This window comes from Mobula birostris, chromosome 5, assembly GCF_030028105.1.
Source record: "Mobula birostris isolate sMobBir1 chromosome 5, sMobBir1.hap1, whole genome shotgun sequence".
NCBI classification, from domain to species: Eukaryota; Metazoa; Chordata; class Chondrichthyes; order Myliobatiformes; family Myliobatidae; genus Mobula; species Mobula birostris.
This window is the reverse complement of record NC_092374.1, coordinates 174,877,982-174,896,093: the sequence shown is the minus strand read 5'-3', so window position 1 is coordinate 174,896,093 and position 18,112 is coordinate 174,877,982. Positions and strand designations below refer to the sequence as shown.

Here is an 18,112-nt window from a genome sequence, read left to right as displayed (position 1 = left end):
CGGACACTGCTGGGGAATAATCTCAAACACGTATACCATATCGGACACTGCTGGGGTAATAATCTCAAACACGTATACCATATCGGACACTGCTGGGGGAATAATCTCAAACACGTATACCGTATCGGACACTGCTGGGGGAATAATCTCAAACACGTATACCGTATCCGACACTGCTGGGGGAATAATCTCAAACACGTATACCGTATCGGACACTGCTGGGGAATAATCTCAAACACGTATACCGTATCCGACACTGCTGGGGGAATAATCTCAAACACGTATACTGTATCGGACACTGCTGGGTAATAATCTCAAACACGTATACCGTATCCGACACTGCTGGGGAAATAATCTCAAACATGTATACCGTATCGGACAGTGCTGGGGAATAATCTCAAACACGGATACCGTATCGCAGCGGTCCCCAACCACTGGGCCGCAGACCAGTACAGGGCCGCAGAGCATGTGCTACCAGGCCATGAGGAAACGATATGAGTCAGCTGCACCTTTCCTCATTCCCTGTCACGCACTGTTGAACTTGAACATAGGGTTGCCAACTGTCTCGTATTTGTCGGGACATCCTGTATATTGGGCTAAATTGGTTTCTCCTGTATTTCCCCCGCTAAGATAGAGCGTACCTATGAAACCTTTCGTGCCGAAATGGCGTGAAGCGAAGAAGCAATTACCATTGATTTATATGGGAAAAGTTTTTGAGCGTTCCCAGACCCTAAAAATAACCTAACAAATCATACCAAATAACACATAAAACCAAAAATAAATAACACTAACATATAGTAAAAGCAGGAATGATATGATGCATACTGTTATGTACCCCGTAACTGGGTTGCCAAACCAGCAGAAATGGATCACTCATTTGGAGTCTGGATCAGTAGAACTAAGAAAGTTTTATTAAAGAAACAAGCAACACAGTACTCTAATAGTAAGGATACAAATGCAACAGGTTAGCAATGAATAAACACACATGTACACAGATCTAGGATAACAGGATCAATCAAGCTCTATCGTCATCTAGGGGTAAATGACCAGTTTCAAAGTGACGCAAAGTTCAGTTCAATTGGGTTCAGTTCAGTTCACAGTAATCACTGTCGTGCCATTGGACAAGGCGGGGGAGGAAGAGAGCGGAGCAGAGGCGAATGAATATTCAAACGGCTTCCACACAGACCTTCCGATATTGCTCACAGGCAGCTTTCAGGCGAGCCCTTTGTAATGTCTTCTGAGGTCACTGACTGTGACCCCTCCTTCAGATACGGTCGATCCTCTGCAGTGAACCTGGCACCCAGGCAAGGGCGGACACACACCAGGCTCCCGCCGATCCGTACCTTTCCACCCTGTGCGTCTATGGCTTGGTTCCGCAACCAGCCCTCCAAAAGACTCCCGCCGACTTTCGAGGGGGGCACCGCTTCCAGGGTCTCGTTACCTCGTGGTGTCGTGTGTGTCTGCCTTAGCGAACCTGTCCCTTTTTATCCCCCTGCTGGGGTATCGCCTGTCCATTACACTTCAAACAGTTCAGGGTTCAAACGGAGCCGATCTTGACAAATACCCAGACTGATGTCTCCTTCATTAACATCTCCAAATGCTGCTCCATTGTTTTCCTTATCTCTCTCTCTCTCTCCTGCAGACAGGTGGCAGACCAACTGCTGATCTCCCTGGTGCCAGCACAGGACAGTTAATCTATGTGTACTTTTGTAACCCTCTTTCGTCACAATACATAGCCTATATAAAGTAGAAATAATGTATGTACAGTGTAGTCGGGAAGATGAAGGCAAAACCAATTTGTGGGAGAAAAAAATCGGCACAGACGTGCACACAGGTGCCCGCGCAAGGGTTCATGTCATGGTTGTCGTTTCTAGGGCAAAGTGCCCCAGGATTTGACTGCTACTTTAGTACCTTATTTGGGAGTGAGAAAGTTGGCAACTCTAACTGTAAAAGACATGTTGAGGTGAGTTTAACCCTACTTGAACACCCCCACCACCCCAGTCGGCCGGTCCGCAAGAATATTGTCAATATTAAACCGGTCCGCGGTGCAAAAAAGGTTAGGGACGCCTGTCATATCAGACACCACTGGGGAAATAATCTCAAACATGTATACCGTATCGGACACTGCTGGGGAATAATCTCAAACATGTATACCGTATCGGACACTGCTGGGGAAATAATCTCAAACACGTATACCATATCGGACACTGCTGGGGGAATAATCTCAAATACGTATACCGTATCGGACACTGCTGGGGAAATAATCTCAAACATGTATACCGTATCGGACACTGCTGGGGAAATAATCTCAAACACGTATACCGTATCGGACACTGCTGGGGAAATAATCTCAAACACGTATACCATATCGGACACTGCTGGGGAAATAATCTCAAACACGTATACCGTATCGGACACTGCTGGGGAAATAATCTCAAACACGTATACCGTATCGAACACTGCTGGGGAAATAATCTCAAACACGTATACCGTATCGGACACTGCTGGGGAAATAATCTCAAACACGGATACCGTATCGGACACTGCTGGAGAATAATCTCAAACACGTATACCGTATCGGACACTGCTGGGGAAATAATCTCAAACACATATACCATATCGGACACTGCTGGGGGAATAATCTCAAACACGGATACCGTATCGGACACTGCTGGGGAAATAATCTCAAACACGGATACCGTATCGGACACTGCTGGGGAATAATCTCAAACACGTATACCATATTGGACACTGCTGGAGAATAATCTCAAACACGGATACCGTATCGGACACTGCTGGAGAATAATCTCAAACACGGATACCGTATCGGACACTGCTGGGGAATAATCTCAAACACGTATACCATATCAGACACTGCTGGGGGAATAATCTCAAACACGTATACTGTATCGGACACTGCTGGGGGAATAATCTCAAACACATATACGGTATCGGACACTGCTGGGGGAATAATCTCAAACACGTATACCGTATCGGACACTGCTGAGGAATAATCTCAAACACGTATACCGTATTGGACACTGCTGAGGAATAATCTCAAACACATATACGGTATCGGATACTGCTGAGGAATAATCTCAAACACGTATACTATATCGGACACTGCTGGGGGAATAATCTCAAACACATATACCATATCGGACACTGCTGGGGGAATAATCTCAAACACGTATACCGTATCGGACACTGCTGGGGGAATAATCACAAACACGTATACCATATCAGACACTGTTGGGGGAATAATCTCAAACACGTATACCGTATCGGACACTGCTGGGGGAATAATCTCAAACACGTATACCATATCGCAGCGGTCCCCAACCACCAGGCCGCGGACCGGTACCGGGCCGCAAAGCATGTGCTGCTGGGCCGCGAGAAAACGATGTGATTTGGCGATATGAGTCAGCTGCATCTTTCCTCATTCCCTGTCACGTGCTCTGTTGAGCTTGAACACACGGGAGGTCATTATCCACGCGTCATCCATGTCAGCGCGGGAAGAAGATTAAATCACCGAGCTTGCAAATGACGGCAGGCTGAAAAGTATGTTTGACATAACATCTCTGCCAGCATTCTGGATCAAAGTCAAGGCTAAATATCCTGAGATAGCCACGAAAACTTGAAAACGTTGCTTCCATTTCCAACATTTTTCTACGAAGCGGAGTTTGCTGCAATGAATGCAACGAAAACTAAACTGCGGAATAGACTGGATATAAGGAACCCCCTTCGAGTATCGCTGTCTCCCATCACCCCTCAATAGGACCGTCTTGTTGCAGGGAAACAAGCCCAGGGCTCCCACTGATTCAGCGATATTGATGTGTTGCAATGATTTTATATGTTCATACGGGGAAAATATGTGCTGTGTGTTTAATATCCAAACGTTACTTAAAATGTTATGATGCTATTGACCTATATAACCATATAACAATTACAGCACAGAAACAGGCGATCTCGGCCCTTCTAGACCGTGCCAAACGCTACTCTCACCTAGTCCCACCGACCGGCACTCAGCCCATAACCCCGTATTCCTTTCCTGTCCATATACCTATCCAATTTTTCTTTAAATGATAATATCGAACCTGCCTCTGCCACTTCGACTGGAAGTTCATTCAACACTTACTTCAAGCTCCCCTGTCCTCCCCTGATAATTGACTTATCACTATATTCATGCGAGGAAAATATGCGCTGTGTGTTTAATATTAAATTCATTAGATAAAGCCTTTTAGAAACGAGATTGAGTGTCTATGCCACTTATCACCTATATTCCGGTCGTGATTAACCTCCCTCAACCCGCCCCCCCCCCCACCGAACAGAATCGCCAAAAACGATTTGTAGAAAAACGGCAGGTACACACTTGCAGAGGTCATGCATGCGTACTGTTGCCCGCACAAGGCTTCATGGTCATTGTAGTCTTTCTATGGGTAAACACAACATAGAAAATAGGTGCAGGAGTAGGCCATTCGGCCCTTCGAGCCTGCACCGCCATTTATTATGATCATGGCTGATCATCCAACTCAGAACACCGCCCCAGCCTTCCCTCCATACCCCCTGACCCCCGTAGCCACAAGGGCCACATCTAACTCCCTCTTAAATATAGCCAATGAACTGGCCTCAACTGTTTCCTGTGGCAGAGAATTCCACAGATTCACCACTCTCTGTATGAAGAAGTTTTTCCTAATCTCGGTCCTAGAAGGCTTCCCCTTTATCCTCAAACTGTGACCCCTTGTTCTGGACTTCCCCACATCGGGAACAATCTTCCTGCATCTAGCCTGTCCAATCCCTTTAGGATTTTATACGTTTCAATCAGATCCCCCCTCAATCTTCTAAATTCCAACGAGTATAAGCCTAGTTGATCCAGTCTTTCCTCATATGAAAGTCCTGCCATCCCAGGAATCAATCTGGTGAACCTTCTCTGTACTCCCTCTATGGCAAGGATGTCTTTCCTCAGATTAGGGGACCAAAACTGCACACAATACTCCAGGTGTGGTCTCACCAAGGCCTTGTACAACTGCAGTAGTACCTCCCTGCTCCTGTACTCGAATCCTCTCGCTATAAATGCCAGCATACCATTCGCCTTTTTCACCGCCTGCTGTACCTGCATGCCCACTTTCAATGACTGGTGTATAATGTCACCCAGGTCTCGTTGCACCTCCCCTTTTCCTAATCGGCCACCATTCAGATAATAATCTGTTTTCCTATTTTTGCCACCAAAGTGGATAACTTCACATTTATCCACATTAAATTGCATCTGCCATGAATTTGCCCACTCACCCAACCTATCCAAGTCACCCTGCATCCTCTTAGCATCCTCCTCACAGCTAACACTGCCACCCAGCTTCGTGTCATCCGCAAACTTGGAGATGCTGCATTTAACTCCCTCATCCAAGTCATTAATATATATTGTAAACAACTGGGGTCCCAGCACTGAACCTTGCGGTACCCCACTAGTCACCGCCTGCCATTCTGAAAAGGTCCCGTTTATTCCCACTCTTTGCTTCCTGTCTGCTAACCAATTCTCTATCCACATCAATACCTTACCCCCAATACCGTGTGCTTTAAGTTTGCACACTAATCTCCTGTGTGGGACCTTGTCAAAAGCCTTTTGAAAATCCAAATATACCACATCCACTGGTTCTCCCCTATCCACTCTACTAGTTACATCCTCAAAAAATTCTATGAGATTCGTCAGACATGATTTTCCTTTTACAAATCCATGCTGCCTTTGTCCGATGATTTCACCGCTTTCCAAATGTGCTGTTATCACACCTTTGATAACTGACTCCAGCAGTTTCCCCACCACCGACGTTAGGCTAACCGGTCTATAATTCCCTGGTTTCTCTCTCCCTCCTTTTTTAAAAAGTGGGGTTACATTAGCCACCCTCCAATCCTCAGGAACTAGTCCAGAATCTAACGTATTTGACTTCTACTCTTGTCCGTTGGCAACCCTACCACCCCCCACCCCCCCAGGTCGGCTGGTCCGCAAGAATACTGTCAATATTAAACCGGTCCATAGTGCAATAAAGGTTTGGGACCCCTGCCATATCGGACACTGCTGGGGGAAAAATCTCACATGGAGAAACAGTAACAACTGCTGAGATTGTGGTACCACTGCTGGCTCTGACCCACAGCAGGGGAGGGAAAAGTCATGGTGAGTGTTGGTGGTCGAGGAATCGTTACAGAGGGGTAAAGACACGTGCTCCTCATGCTGAGCCCAGGAAGGTGTGATGCCTCCCTGGTGCCAGGGTCAGGGAAGGGTCAGAGTGGTACAGAGGTTCTGAAGGGGGAGGTTGAAAAGTCAGAGGTCATGGTAGGTGTTGGTACCAAAGAAATAGGCAGAGAGGTGTGGTCCTGCAGAGAGTATTTATGGGGGTGTGGCTGAAGACAAAAAGCAGGATCTAGAGTTGTAGTGAATTACTCTGTGCCAGTGAGGGTAGAAATCGGAATATGTGTGGCCGAGGAGTCAGAGAGTCACACATCTCAGAAACAGGCCCTTCAGCCCAACTAAAACTCCTATCCAAGTGTCCCATTCATCAGCGTTTTCCGTCTCCCTCGAAAGATGATGATGCAAGTGAACAACTCGACCAGGGGCAACATCCTCCAGATGGTTCACAAAACTACTTCTTTCACATTGAAATTTTCCATCCATGTTTCTATCAAAGTGCCTTTTAAATGTTGTTAATGTACCTGCCTCAACCACTTCACCTGGGACCACCTTCAGCAAAGATGAACCACCTACTGGGGGACGTTGCTGCCCTTTGGCAAGTTCTCTTAACTCCCACCTGAAACTTTTGCCCTCAGATTGTGATTACCCAACCCCAGGAAAGAGACTGTGGGCATTAACCCTCAAGATGTCACCATAAGACACAGGAGCAGAATTCGGCCCAAGTCTGCTCTGCCATTTCATCACTCTTGTGAACCTCTGAACCCTCTCCAATGTCAATACATCCCTTCTTAAACAAGGGGTGTAAAACTGCTCAGAGCACTCTACATAAGGCCTCACCTGTGCCTCATAAAGGCTCAGCATTACATCCTTGCTGTTATGTTCTAGTTCTCTTGAAATGAACACCGACTTTGCAGCTGCCTTCCTCACCAGTGACTCAACCTGCAAATTAACCTTTAGGGAATCCTGCACAAGGTCTCCCAAGTCTCATTCCACCTCAGATTTTTGAATTTTCTCTCCATTCAGATGCTTTTATTCTATGCTTTCATTCCTTCTACCAAAGTGTATGACCGTACACTTCCCGACTCTGTATTCCATCTGTCACTTCTTTGTCCATTCTCCTCAGCAAAGTCCTTCTGCAACCTCTCTGCTTCCTCAGCACTACCTGCCCCTCCACTTCTCTTCGTATCATCTGCAAACTTGGCCACAAAGCCATCAATTCCATTACCAAAATCACTGACATGCAATGTAACAAGAAGTGGTCCAAACACCAATCACTACAGAACAACACTAGTCACAGGTAGCCAATAGGGAAAGGCTCCCTTTATTCCCACTCCTAGCCTCCTGCCGATCAGCCAATCCTCAATCCATGCGATATCTTGCCTGCAATACCATGGGCTCTTGTTAAACAGCCTCATGTGAGGCACCTTATCAAAGGTCTTCTGAAAATCCATGCACACAGCATCCACCAATTATCCATCCTGTTCGTCACACACTTTAACAAGATCACCCCTCATTCTCCTAATCTCCAATGACAAAACTCCCAAGCCGCTCAGCCACTCTCCATAACACTCCTTCCAGCCCAAGGAACATGCTGATAACTCACTTTTGGTGCATTGCAACTTAGAACATAGAACATAGAACAGTACAGCACAGTACAGGACCTTTGGCCCACAATGTTGTGCCGGCCCTCAAACCCTGTCTCCCATATAACCCCCCACCTTAAATTCCTCCATATACCTGTCTAGTAGTCTCTTAAATTTCACTAGAGTATCTGCCTCCACCACTGACTCAGGCAGTGCATTCGAACTAATGGCTTCTTTCCTGAGCAGATTGGCCAAAGCAGATCACAATAATCCAAATGAAACTGCACTGAAGTCCTACAAATAATAAATCAATTTCTATACTCATTGTCTTGACTGATGAAGGTGAACTTGCCAAAATCCTTCTTTGCCACCCTAACCAATTTCCCCTGGGATCAATAAAGTATGACTATCTACCTGGGATGCACCTTTCAGGGAATTACGTACTTGAAGACCTTGGTACCTCTTCTCCAGTATTCACAACCACTCACCTTGAAAGTCGTACCTGGATTTGATTTCCTAAATTGCAGAACCTTATACTTATCTGAACTAATTTACATTTCATCAACCATTTACCCTGCAGATCAAGATCCCTCTGTAACTTATGATAATCCTCTTCACTATTTATTTAATTATTTAGAGATACTGTGTAAATAGCCCTTCCCAGGGCTCGACCAATTTCTGCCTTCATTCCCATAATATCCTCGGAGACTCTCATTCAGACCATGGATTTATCCATTTTTATGCAGCTCAAGAACACCAACACCTCGTTTGTAATATTGAAATGTTTCAGGATGTCTCTGTAGTCTTTCCTGAATTCCCCAGCTTGGGTCTGACCTTCTCCCCAGTAAGTGGAGATGTGAAGTATTTATTTGAGACCGCAGGCTCCACACATATACAGCCACACTGATCCTTCAGGCACCTCTGCTCTTGATATACAGATGATTTTCAGATTATCCTTGACAGAGAAGGTAAAGAAGATCTCATTCTCCCTACAATTGGAACTGCATAAAACGGTGGACAGTCTGCACTGAGTACTGTGAGCATTTCTGCTCAGTACACTATAGGAGGCCAAGGGGGTGGACCCGATATGTAACAGGCACAGTTCGGAAGGACGTCAAAATCTTTGTCCCATCATAGGGGTATTAAAACACGGGGTCATAGGTTAAGGTGAGAGGAAGGAGTTTCACAGAAGATCTGGTGTTTTTACCCGGAGGGTGTCTGATATCTGAAACTCACTGCCGGGGATGTGGTGCAATCACATACTAACACTACATTAAAGAGACATTTGGACATTTCAATCGGAAAAACTCAGCCATGGATGGTTTCGGGACCGGATGGGAAAGGAGGAGGGTTGGGCACGAGGCTAGCAACCCGATCGTGTAAAAACACAGAGCTACGGAAACTCCAAAGGTTTCATTCCCGGGAGAGGGAGGAAGGCACAAAATGGGCTGCACCATAAAACTGGAAACTCTGAACAGCCCAGGCAGCACCATAGCTAATGTTTCAGGTCCAGAACTGGGAATGTGAGAAAATGAGTGGGTGGTGTTAGAGTGATTTTTGGGTTTAGGACATTTACATTTAACAATTGACTTTGGCTGCCAGTCTTCACGTCTGAAAATTTATTGTGCGTTTAATTTGGGGTGCAGCTCTGAACAATGGGTTTCGAAATGCCTGGACTCCCAGACCAGACAATGCTGCTTAATATTCATTTGGATGTCTGTGGTAAGGATGTAAATCAGGAGGTGTGGATGTTGTATGTAGTTTCAAAGAAAGCATTGTCCAGGCTTTGTAAATATGGAGTTGTCCTTTGATGTTTGGCACATAAAATATCAAGCCCCATATTGGGCCAATGACTCCCTTCTACTGAAAGCATCTCCATATGATGCCTGCTGTACCTTGTTTTGTCGAATGAAGAAGCTGCTTTGTATCTACCAGTAATTTTCTCCGGTGACTTCATTCACGCAACACAGGTGGGAGGGATTGGACAATACTCTGCCTCTGATAGGGTGTTCCGCGCTGGCCAGTACATAGACCCCTCTGGTTAACAGATTAATAACCTCTCCTTCACAACGTGAAGGTGTCTCACCTCCTTCCCTTTCTGTAATACATTTAGCTTCCTTCCCACAACCCAGTACAAACTCCTCTCTGTCCTCTGTAAATGCCCCCCCCGACACACACACACACACACACACACACACACACACACACACACTTACCTCACCTTAACATGTCGGGAGGAAGCAGTACTCCAGCACGGATCTACAGGACTGAATTGGCTCTTCCCTCGCCATCCTCTAAACCCCAGTGTAACCAGCCATCTGGTGTCCCACTGTCCACGTCCAGTTCCTGCCCAAGTCAGTGAAGGTGTCAAAGTTAACCCATCCCTCCGCATCTTGCCTCCTGTGTGCAGTCTCTGCAGGGGCTCCCACCACACAACACCTCCAAACCGCCCTCCACTGACCTTAGGCTGGGTGGCGTGGGACCCTCACACAGTGGCGGTGCTTGCTGGTGCTATAGTACCAGCAGAAATTACAATAGCACCACCAAGAAATTAACTGAAATTTCACATACAAATTGCAGCTGCTGTCTCTGTAGAGTTTTGAATACAGCTTGTTTCTCCAGTTGATCTAGTGAAACAACGCCCCCAATTACCATAGCAACCACACAGCAATGAAGTTATAAACTCTGTTAGATCCACTCTATGCTTCTGCTTATTCGTTCGTTGTCAATGTCTTGCCGTTGCTGTCCTCAGGTCAGTTAGCTGATCTAAGATCACTTAAGGTGATGATGTCACTCACTCTCACTCACGCGAGGGATCGATAGTATACATCCAGGCGCAGATCCATGGTCTCGCGAGACTAACGGATGCCACACACACACACACACACACACACACAACGTTTACAAGCTAGCGTGGGCCTGGCACGTGCATTATCTTGGCAGCGTGAAAAATGGATCTATTTTTAGTGAGAAAAGGACCTCGTCCAGAGTAATCAGTGGTGTCTCAGCCTGAGCCTGTCTTAATTGAGTGACATGCAAAAAGAAGTAAGTGGGGATGAGGACGACAGCAGTTCATTGAAGGAGTGTGAGGGTGAAGTAGAGGAACAAGAAATGGAGCGGGATTCGGAAGAGAACGTGGATGAAGCTGCTCTTGGTGTTAGTGGGAATACTGTTAACGATATTAGCCAGCAGCCTGAGGAAGGACCCCATTGGCCAGCATTGAGAAAGTACCCTTCGCTGCTCACAACAAGTTTGGCAATCAGCAAAGGAGTTTTATTGGTGGCTGGTTTGACTGACTGGAATATTCGATCATGAAAGATACTACGTCCTGCTTCGCATGCAGGCATTTCCTGTGTGGAGGACATGGGTTCCATTCTGAGTTTACCTTCACTGTCACCGGTCACCGCAACTGGTGGAAAGCTACAACAGCTTTCAAAACCCACCATGTAAGTGCAGCTCATAAGTTTGCTATGGAGTCATGGGTTGAATTCAGACTGAGAAAACAAGACGGTTCAAGATTGGGAAATATGCTTGACAAAGGACATGCAAAGATTGTCTAAAATCGTGAGTATATGAGAGCAGTGGTTGAGTCTCCAGCAAGGACAGACAGTGAATGACACAGTGGAATTTCTAGCTCTAATGAGACCCTACCACGATGCATTTGTAGATTTATACAAACTAATCTGCATATCACTGACTCTACCTGTGACGTCTGCCTCCTGTGAACGGAGTTTCTCTTGCCTCAGATGCCTCAAAAGCTACCTAAGGAATGGCAGCGGCGATGCTCAGAACAGCAACTTGGCCCTGTTGGCCATAAACAGCCGGAGGATCAAAGCACTTGACACCCAGAAAATCATTGATGCTTTCACCACCAATCACAACAACAGACAGATTGTGCTTCTCTGAAAACATTAATGGTGAGTGCAGTTGATTTTTTAAAAATTTGGGCCAAACTAATGCTGATTATTATTATTATTTTGTGGTGGATACCCCATAGTCCTTATGTTTCCTGAAAATCCTAAACTATTACATTTACTGCTATTAAGCCTACTGGTTTTGCTTAGATTTCCAAGCGGTGATTCTGTTGATTTTTGTTTTAAATTCAGTAGCCGAATTAATTGAGGTATTGCATGGTCAGAGTACGATTTGTCGAACTCCTGGTAAAGCCTTGCATCTGTTGTTTGCCTTATTTGACTTTAATAACGGTGTATCTTTTGGCATTGTCTGTCTATGTAATGCGAATAGCAGTGGACATTGTGGGTTAGTGTTGTGTTTTTCAGTTGAAAAGCACGAATTTGACGCTGATTGCGGGATTGGTGCGTGATTCACGTTGTGCGCTGTGGGTCGGATGCTCTGTTGGTTTGTTTGTTTATGCTCTGTGTAGCCCGGGTTGTCGCCGATACTGTTGACAATGTCACAGTTCACTCCTATATTATATTGATCAATTGCTGTTGCTTGTGAATCAACAGAAGCATTTATAGTAGGCACATAATGCTTGAAACTGACTTTTGAACGCCACGTGTCTGGCCTTGTAAATACATATTACCACAGGGCAGCGGTCCCCAACCACCGGGCTGCAAAGCATGTGCTACTGGGTCGCGAGGAAATGATACGATTTGGCGATATCAGTCAGCTGCACTTTTCCTCATTCCCTGTCACGCCCACTGTTGAACTTGAACGCACCCGAGGTCATTATCCATGCGTCATCCATGTCAGCGCGGGAAGAAGATCAACTCCTCGAGCTTGCAAATGATGACGGGCAGAAAAGTATGTTTGACATAACATCTCTGCCGGCATTCCGAATCAAAGTCAAGGCTAAATATCCTGAGATAGCCATGAGTGGGATTGTATTACAGACCACCCAATAGTCAACGAGAATTGGAAGAGCAAATCTGCAGAGAGATAGCAGGCAACTGCAGGAAACAAAGTTGTGGTGGTAGGGGATTTTAATTTTCCATATATTGATTGGGACTCCCATACTGTTAGGGGTCTAGATGGTTTAGAGTTTGTAAAATGTGCTCAGGAAAGTTTTCTAAATCAATATATAGAGGGACCAACTAGAGGGGATGCAATATTGGATCTCCTGTTAGGAAACGAGTTAGGACAAGTGACGGAAGTCTGTGTAGGGGAGTACTTTGGTTCCAGTGATCATAACACCATTAGTTTCAATTTGATCATGGACAAGGATAGATCTGGTCCTAGGGTTGAGGTTCTGAACTGGAAGAAGGCCAAATTTGAAGAAATGAGAAAGGATCTAAGAAGCGTGGATTGGGACAGGTTGTTCTCTGGCAAAGATGTGATCGGTACGTGGGAAGCCTTCAAAGCCGAAATTTTGAGAGTGCAGAGTTTGTATGTTCCTGTCAGAATTAAAGGCAAAGTGAATAGGAATAAGGAACCTTGGTTCTCAAGGGATATTGCAACTCTGATAAAGAAGAAGAGGGAGTTGTATGACATGTATAGGAAACAGAGAGTAAATAAGGTGCTTGAGGAGTATAAGAAGTGCAAGAAAATACTTAAGAAAGAAATCAGGAGGGCTAAAAGAAGACATGAGGTTGCCTTGGCAGTCAAAGTGAAGGATAATCCAAAGAGCTTTTACAGGTATATTACGAGCAAAAGGATTGTAAGGGATAAAATTGGTCCTCTTGAAGATCAGAGTGGTCGGCTATGTGCGGAACCAAAGGAAATGGGGGAGATCTTAAACAGGTTTTTTGCATCTGTATTTACTAAGCAAACTGGCATGAAGTCTATGGAATTAAGGGAAACAAGTAGTGAGACCATGGAAACTGTACAGATTGAAAAGGAGGAGGTGCTTGGTGTCTTGAGGAAAATTAAAGTGGATAAATCCCCGGGACCTGACAGGGTGTTCCCTAGGACCTTGAAGGAGACTAGTGTTGAAATTGCGGGGGCCCTGGCTGAAATATTTAAAATGTCGCTGCCTACAGGTGAGGTGCCGGAGGATTGGAGAGTGGGTCATGTTGTTCCGTTGTTTAAAAAAGGATCAAAAAGTAATCCGGGAAATTACAGGCCAGTAAGTTTAACGTCGGTAGTAGGTAAGTTATTGGAGGGAGTACTAAGAGACAGAATCTACAAGCATTTGGATAGACAGGGACTTATTAGGGAGAGTCAATATGGCTTTGTGCGTGGTAGGTCATGTTTGACCAATCTATTGGAGTTTTTCGAGGAGGTTACCAGGAAAGTGGATGAAGGGAAGGCAGTGGATATTGTCTACATGGACTTCAGTAAGGCATTTGACAATGTCCCGTACGAGAGGTTAGTTAGGAAAATTCAGTCGCTAGGTATACATGGAGAGGAGGTAAATTGGATTAGACATTGGCTCAATGGAAGAAGCCAAAGAGTGGTAGCAGAGAATTGCTTCTCTGAGTGGAGGCCTGTGACTAGTGGTGTGCCACAAGGATCAGTGCTGGGTCCATTGTTATTTGTCATCTATATCAATGATCTGGATGATAATGTGGTAAATTGGATCAGCAAATTTGCTGATGATACAAAGATTGGAGGTGTAGTAGACAGTGAGGAAGGTTTTCAGAGCCTGCAGAGGGACTTGGACCAGCTGGAAAAATGGGCTGAAAGATGGCAGATGGAGTTTAATACAGACAAGTGTGAGGTATTGCACGTTGGAAGGACAAACCAAAGTAGAACATACAGGGTTAATTGTAAGGCACTGAGGAGTGCAGTAGAACAGAGGGATCTGGGAATACGGATACAAAATTCCCTAAAAGTGGCATCACAGGTGGATAGGGTCATAAAGAGAGGTTTTGGTACATTGGCCTTTATTAATCAAAGTATTGAGTATAAGAGCTGGAATGTTATGATGAGATTGTATAAGGCATTGATGAGGCCGAATCTGGAGTATTGTGTTCAGTTTTGGTCACCAAATTACAGGAAGGATATAAATAAGGTTGAAAGAGTGCAGGGAAGGTTTACAAGGATGTTGCCAGGACTTGAGAAACTCAGTTACAGAGAAAGGTTGAATAGGTTAGGACTTTATTCCCTGGAGCATAGAAGAATGAGGGGAGATTTGATAGAGGTATATAAAATTATGATGGGTATAGATAGCGTGAATGCAAGCAGGCTTTTTCCACTGAGGCAAGGGGAGAAGAAAACCAGAGGACATGGGTTAAGGGTGAGGGGGGGAAGTTTAAAGGGAACATTGGGGGGGGCTTCTTCACACAGAGAGTGGTGGAGTATGGAATGAGCTGCCAGACGAGGTGGTAAATGTGGGTTCTTTTTTTAACATTTAAGAATAAATTGGACAGATACATGGATGGGAGGTGTATGGAGGGATATGGTCCATGTGCAGGTCAGTGGGACTAGGCAGAAAATGGTTCAGCACAGCCAAGAAGGGCCAAAAGGCCTGTTTCTGTGCTGTAGTTTTTCTATGATTTCTAAATCTCTGAAAACGTTGCTTCCATTTCCAACATTTCTCTGCGAAGCAGGCCTTTCTACAATGAATGCAACGAAAACTAAATTGCGGAATAGACTGGACATAAGGAACCCCCTTCGAGTATCGCTGTCTCCCATCACCCCTTGATAGGACCGTCTTGTTGCAGGGAAACAAGCCTAGGGTTCCCACTGATTCAGCGATATTGGTGTGTTGCAATGATTTTATATGTTCATACGGGGAAAATAATGTGCTGTGTGTTAAATATCCAAACGTTACTTAAAATGTTACGATGCTATTGACTTATAAGTGACTTATAATTGACTTATCACTATATTCATGCGCTGTGTTACATAAAACCTAAAATAACACTAACATATAGTAAAAGCAGGAATGATATGATAAATACACAGCCTATATAAAGTAGAAGTAATGTATGTACAGTGTAGTTTCACTGAACAGAATCGCCAAAACCGATCTGTAGAAAAAGGATCGGCAGGTACACACATGCGCACACTGGTGCCCGCGCAAGGCTTCATGGTCATGGTAGTCTTTCTCGGGGTAAACACAACGTATTATGTCCTGACGAAGGGTCTCGGCCTGAAACGTCGACTGCACCTCTTCCTACAGATGCTGCCTGGCCTGCTGCGTTCACCAGCAACTTTGATGTGTGTTGACTGCTATTCTTGTCGGTTGGCAACCCTACCCCCCTCCCACCGGGTCGGCCGGTCCGCAGTGCAAAAAAGGTTGGGGACCCCTGCCTTAAGGTACATCCCTCAGCACCATCACCGAATAATTCAGTCCCACTGCAGCACCAGCAAGAAAAATTCTCTGGCACCACCGCTGCTAACCGGGGGCTGAATGTCCCGCTGACCATTGACTCTTCACTCACCTGCGGAGACCCCTCCACAGAGGACCCCTCCGCAAGAGTAGATGTAGCATCATTCCTCCCTCTCAGCGCTGTTTCGAGTTTCCATGTCCTCCGTCACTGCACGGTAACATGACAATTACACGATAACATTACAATTCCCCGCTCCCCAAGGCCGGCAGACTCCGTGAGAGACCCGTCAGCTTCAACCCGAATACGCTGATTGGTCCGCGCCATTGTGTAGCCCAATCATAATCCGCATCCATTTATAGTCATTGGTCTCTGGGCAGAAATCGTCGCAGAAGTTCGAGTCACTTGGAAATAAAATTACAAACAGCCGCATCCGTCCAATCATAAAAAGAGCTGATGTGTGAGTCATCAGTTGCCGGGAAGGGTGGAGTGAGCGGAGTTTGGAATCACAAATTGAAAGTATGGGAACGGGAGGGAGAGGCAGGGTCCTGATGTCACAGATCCTGGGGGCCAGACCCCGGGGAAAATTACACAGAAGGAGAAAGACAACCTGCTAAAGAAATTCAGTACGGCGAGAATCATTTGTAGAATTAGAGTGATGGTCAGTGCCGTGGGATTGAGAGTGTAGAGGGCTGTGAAAGAGATCAGAGAGGTGAAGGCGAGGGGTGAGGTCAGGGATGGTAGGTGATGGGTAGAACCAGGTGAGGGCCGAGGGAGTTCAGAGACAGACTCTGTCGGTAATAGGTAGACCCAGAGGGAGAGTGGTGATAGGCGGATGGATCCAGAAAGCAGAGGAGAGGGGGTGGGGTGGGGCGGGGCGGTGTGTTGGGATAGGTTTGGCCAGGGGAGGAGAACACCAGGTAATTAGGTGTATTTAAACCTATTTATTATCGAATGGGCAGGTGGGATCAGAGTGAGTGTTGGGGAGGGAAGCAAACTGGATAAAGGGATGGGGGAGTAAGCTGGAGAGAACATAGCAAATTGGAAGGGAACACAGACTGATTATCTGATATCTGAAAGTAGAATGTACAGACCAATGGGTGAGAGATCAGGTCAGTGGTGTGGACAGGACACAAGACTGCTAAATGGCTGCCCCTTGATCTCGCTGATGTAAATCAGGCTGGAGTACTGAAAACAGTGGAGGAGTTTGGAAGTGGTGCAAATGAATATACCTTCACCTGGAAGGGGTGTTTAGGTCCCTAGATGGAGGCAGTGGAGAGGGCATAGGGACACCTCCTGTGGTGTCTGTAGAGGGGAGGGATGAGTGGGCCAGTGAGTCATGAAGGGAGTGGTCCCTACAGGTAGCCGAAAGTGCAGTATGAGGAGAAGGTGTGACGAAGTGGTATTCCACCACGGCCGATGGATGTGATGAAGGAAGATATGCTGGATATGGATAGAGGGAGTACTGACCATGAGGGCACCTACCCTGGGATAAGGACCCTGATGGTGGCCTGTGGGCAGAGACATTGGGGGCACAGACACTGAGGGAATAGACTGTGGTACTCTACCTGGGGGACAAACCCTATGGGTACAAGCATGGGGTACAGATCAGGGGCTGGGCCAGATCTAACAGTAATGATCCCCACTGCCCTTCTTCAATCTTCACTCACCATCCTCACTCCTGACTGGTGGTCCGTGGTCACTGGGGCCCAATCTGCAGTCTGTACAGAACTGGAGGGTGTGAATTGTGAAGAAGTTGTTAAGAGGACGGTGGAATGGATGGAGAGGATGTGGATGAAATTTATTCCTGGGAAAAGTGTCATGTTACATTTCAAAAGGTATGATGTGAGCTTGAAGGGACATAGTGAATGAGTGGAGGGATCTGGGGTGCATGGACTTTCTTCTTTGGCATTAGGGAGCTCTGGCATTAGTTTTCCTTCCCTCTACAGGAATGTACCCAGACTGTAGGTGAAACATCTCCACTGCAAAGCCTCTTATTATGCACAAACAAATTTCTTAGCTTGGCTTTCTTTCTAGTTTACCTGGGTCAATCCTACTTCAACTGACTATTTGAATCCTAGAGTGGTCCTGCATTGCATTCGAAGTGTCCCTGGTTAATCTGTTCCGTACCTTCCAATATTCACTTTATGCAGTTTAGTTTGTTATTTATG

General features: G+C 45.9%; 1 protein-coding gene across 2 annotated transcripts in view; it reads right to left on the bottom strand.

Moving 5' to 3' along the window:
- Window positions 1-16,239, bottom strand: part of LOC140198064 (class I histocompatibility antigen, F10 alpha chain-like) — a 37,150-nt gene extending 20,911 nt beyond the window's left edge. For both annotated transcript variants that reach the window (XM_072258930.1, XM_072258931.1), the window contains exon 1: window positions 16,056-16,239. The gene's annotated coding sequence lies outside the window, so the exon portion shown is untranslated. The remainder of the gene's footprint in view (window positions 1-16,055) is intronic.
- Window positions 16,240-18,112: the final 1,873 nt, after the last annotated feature.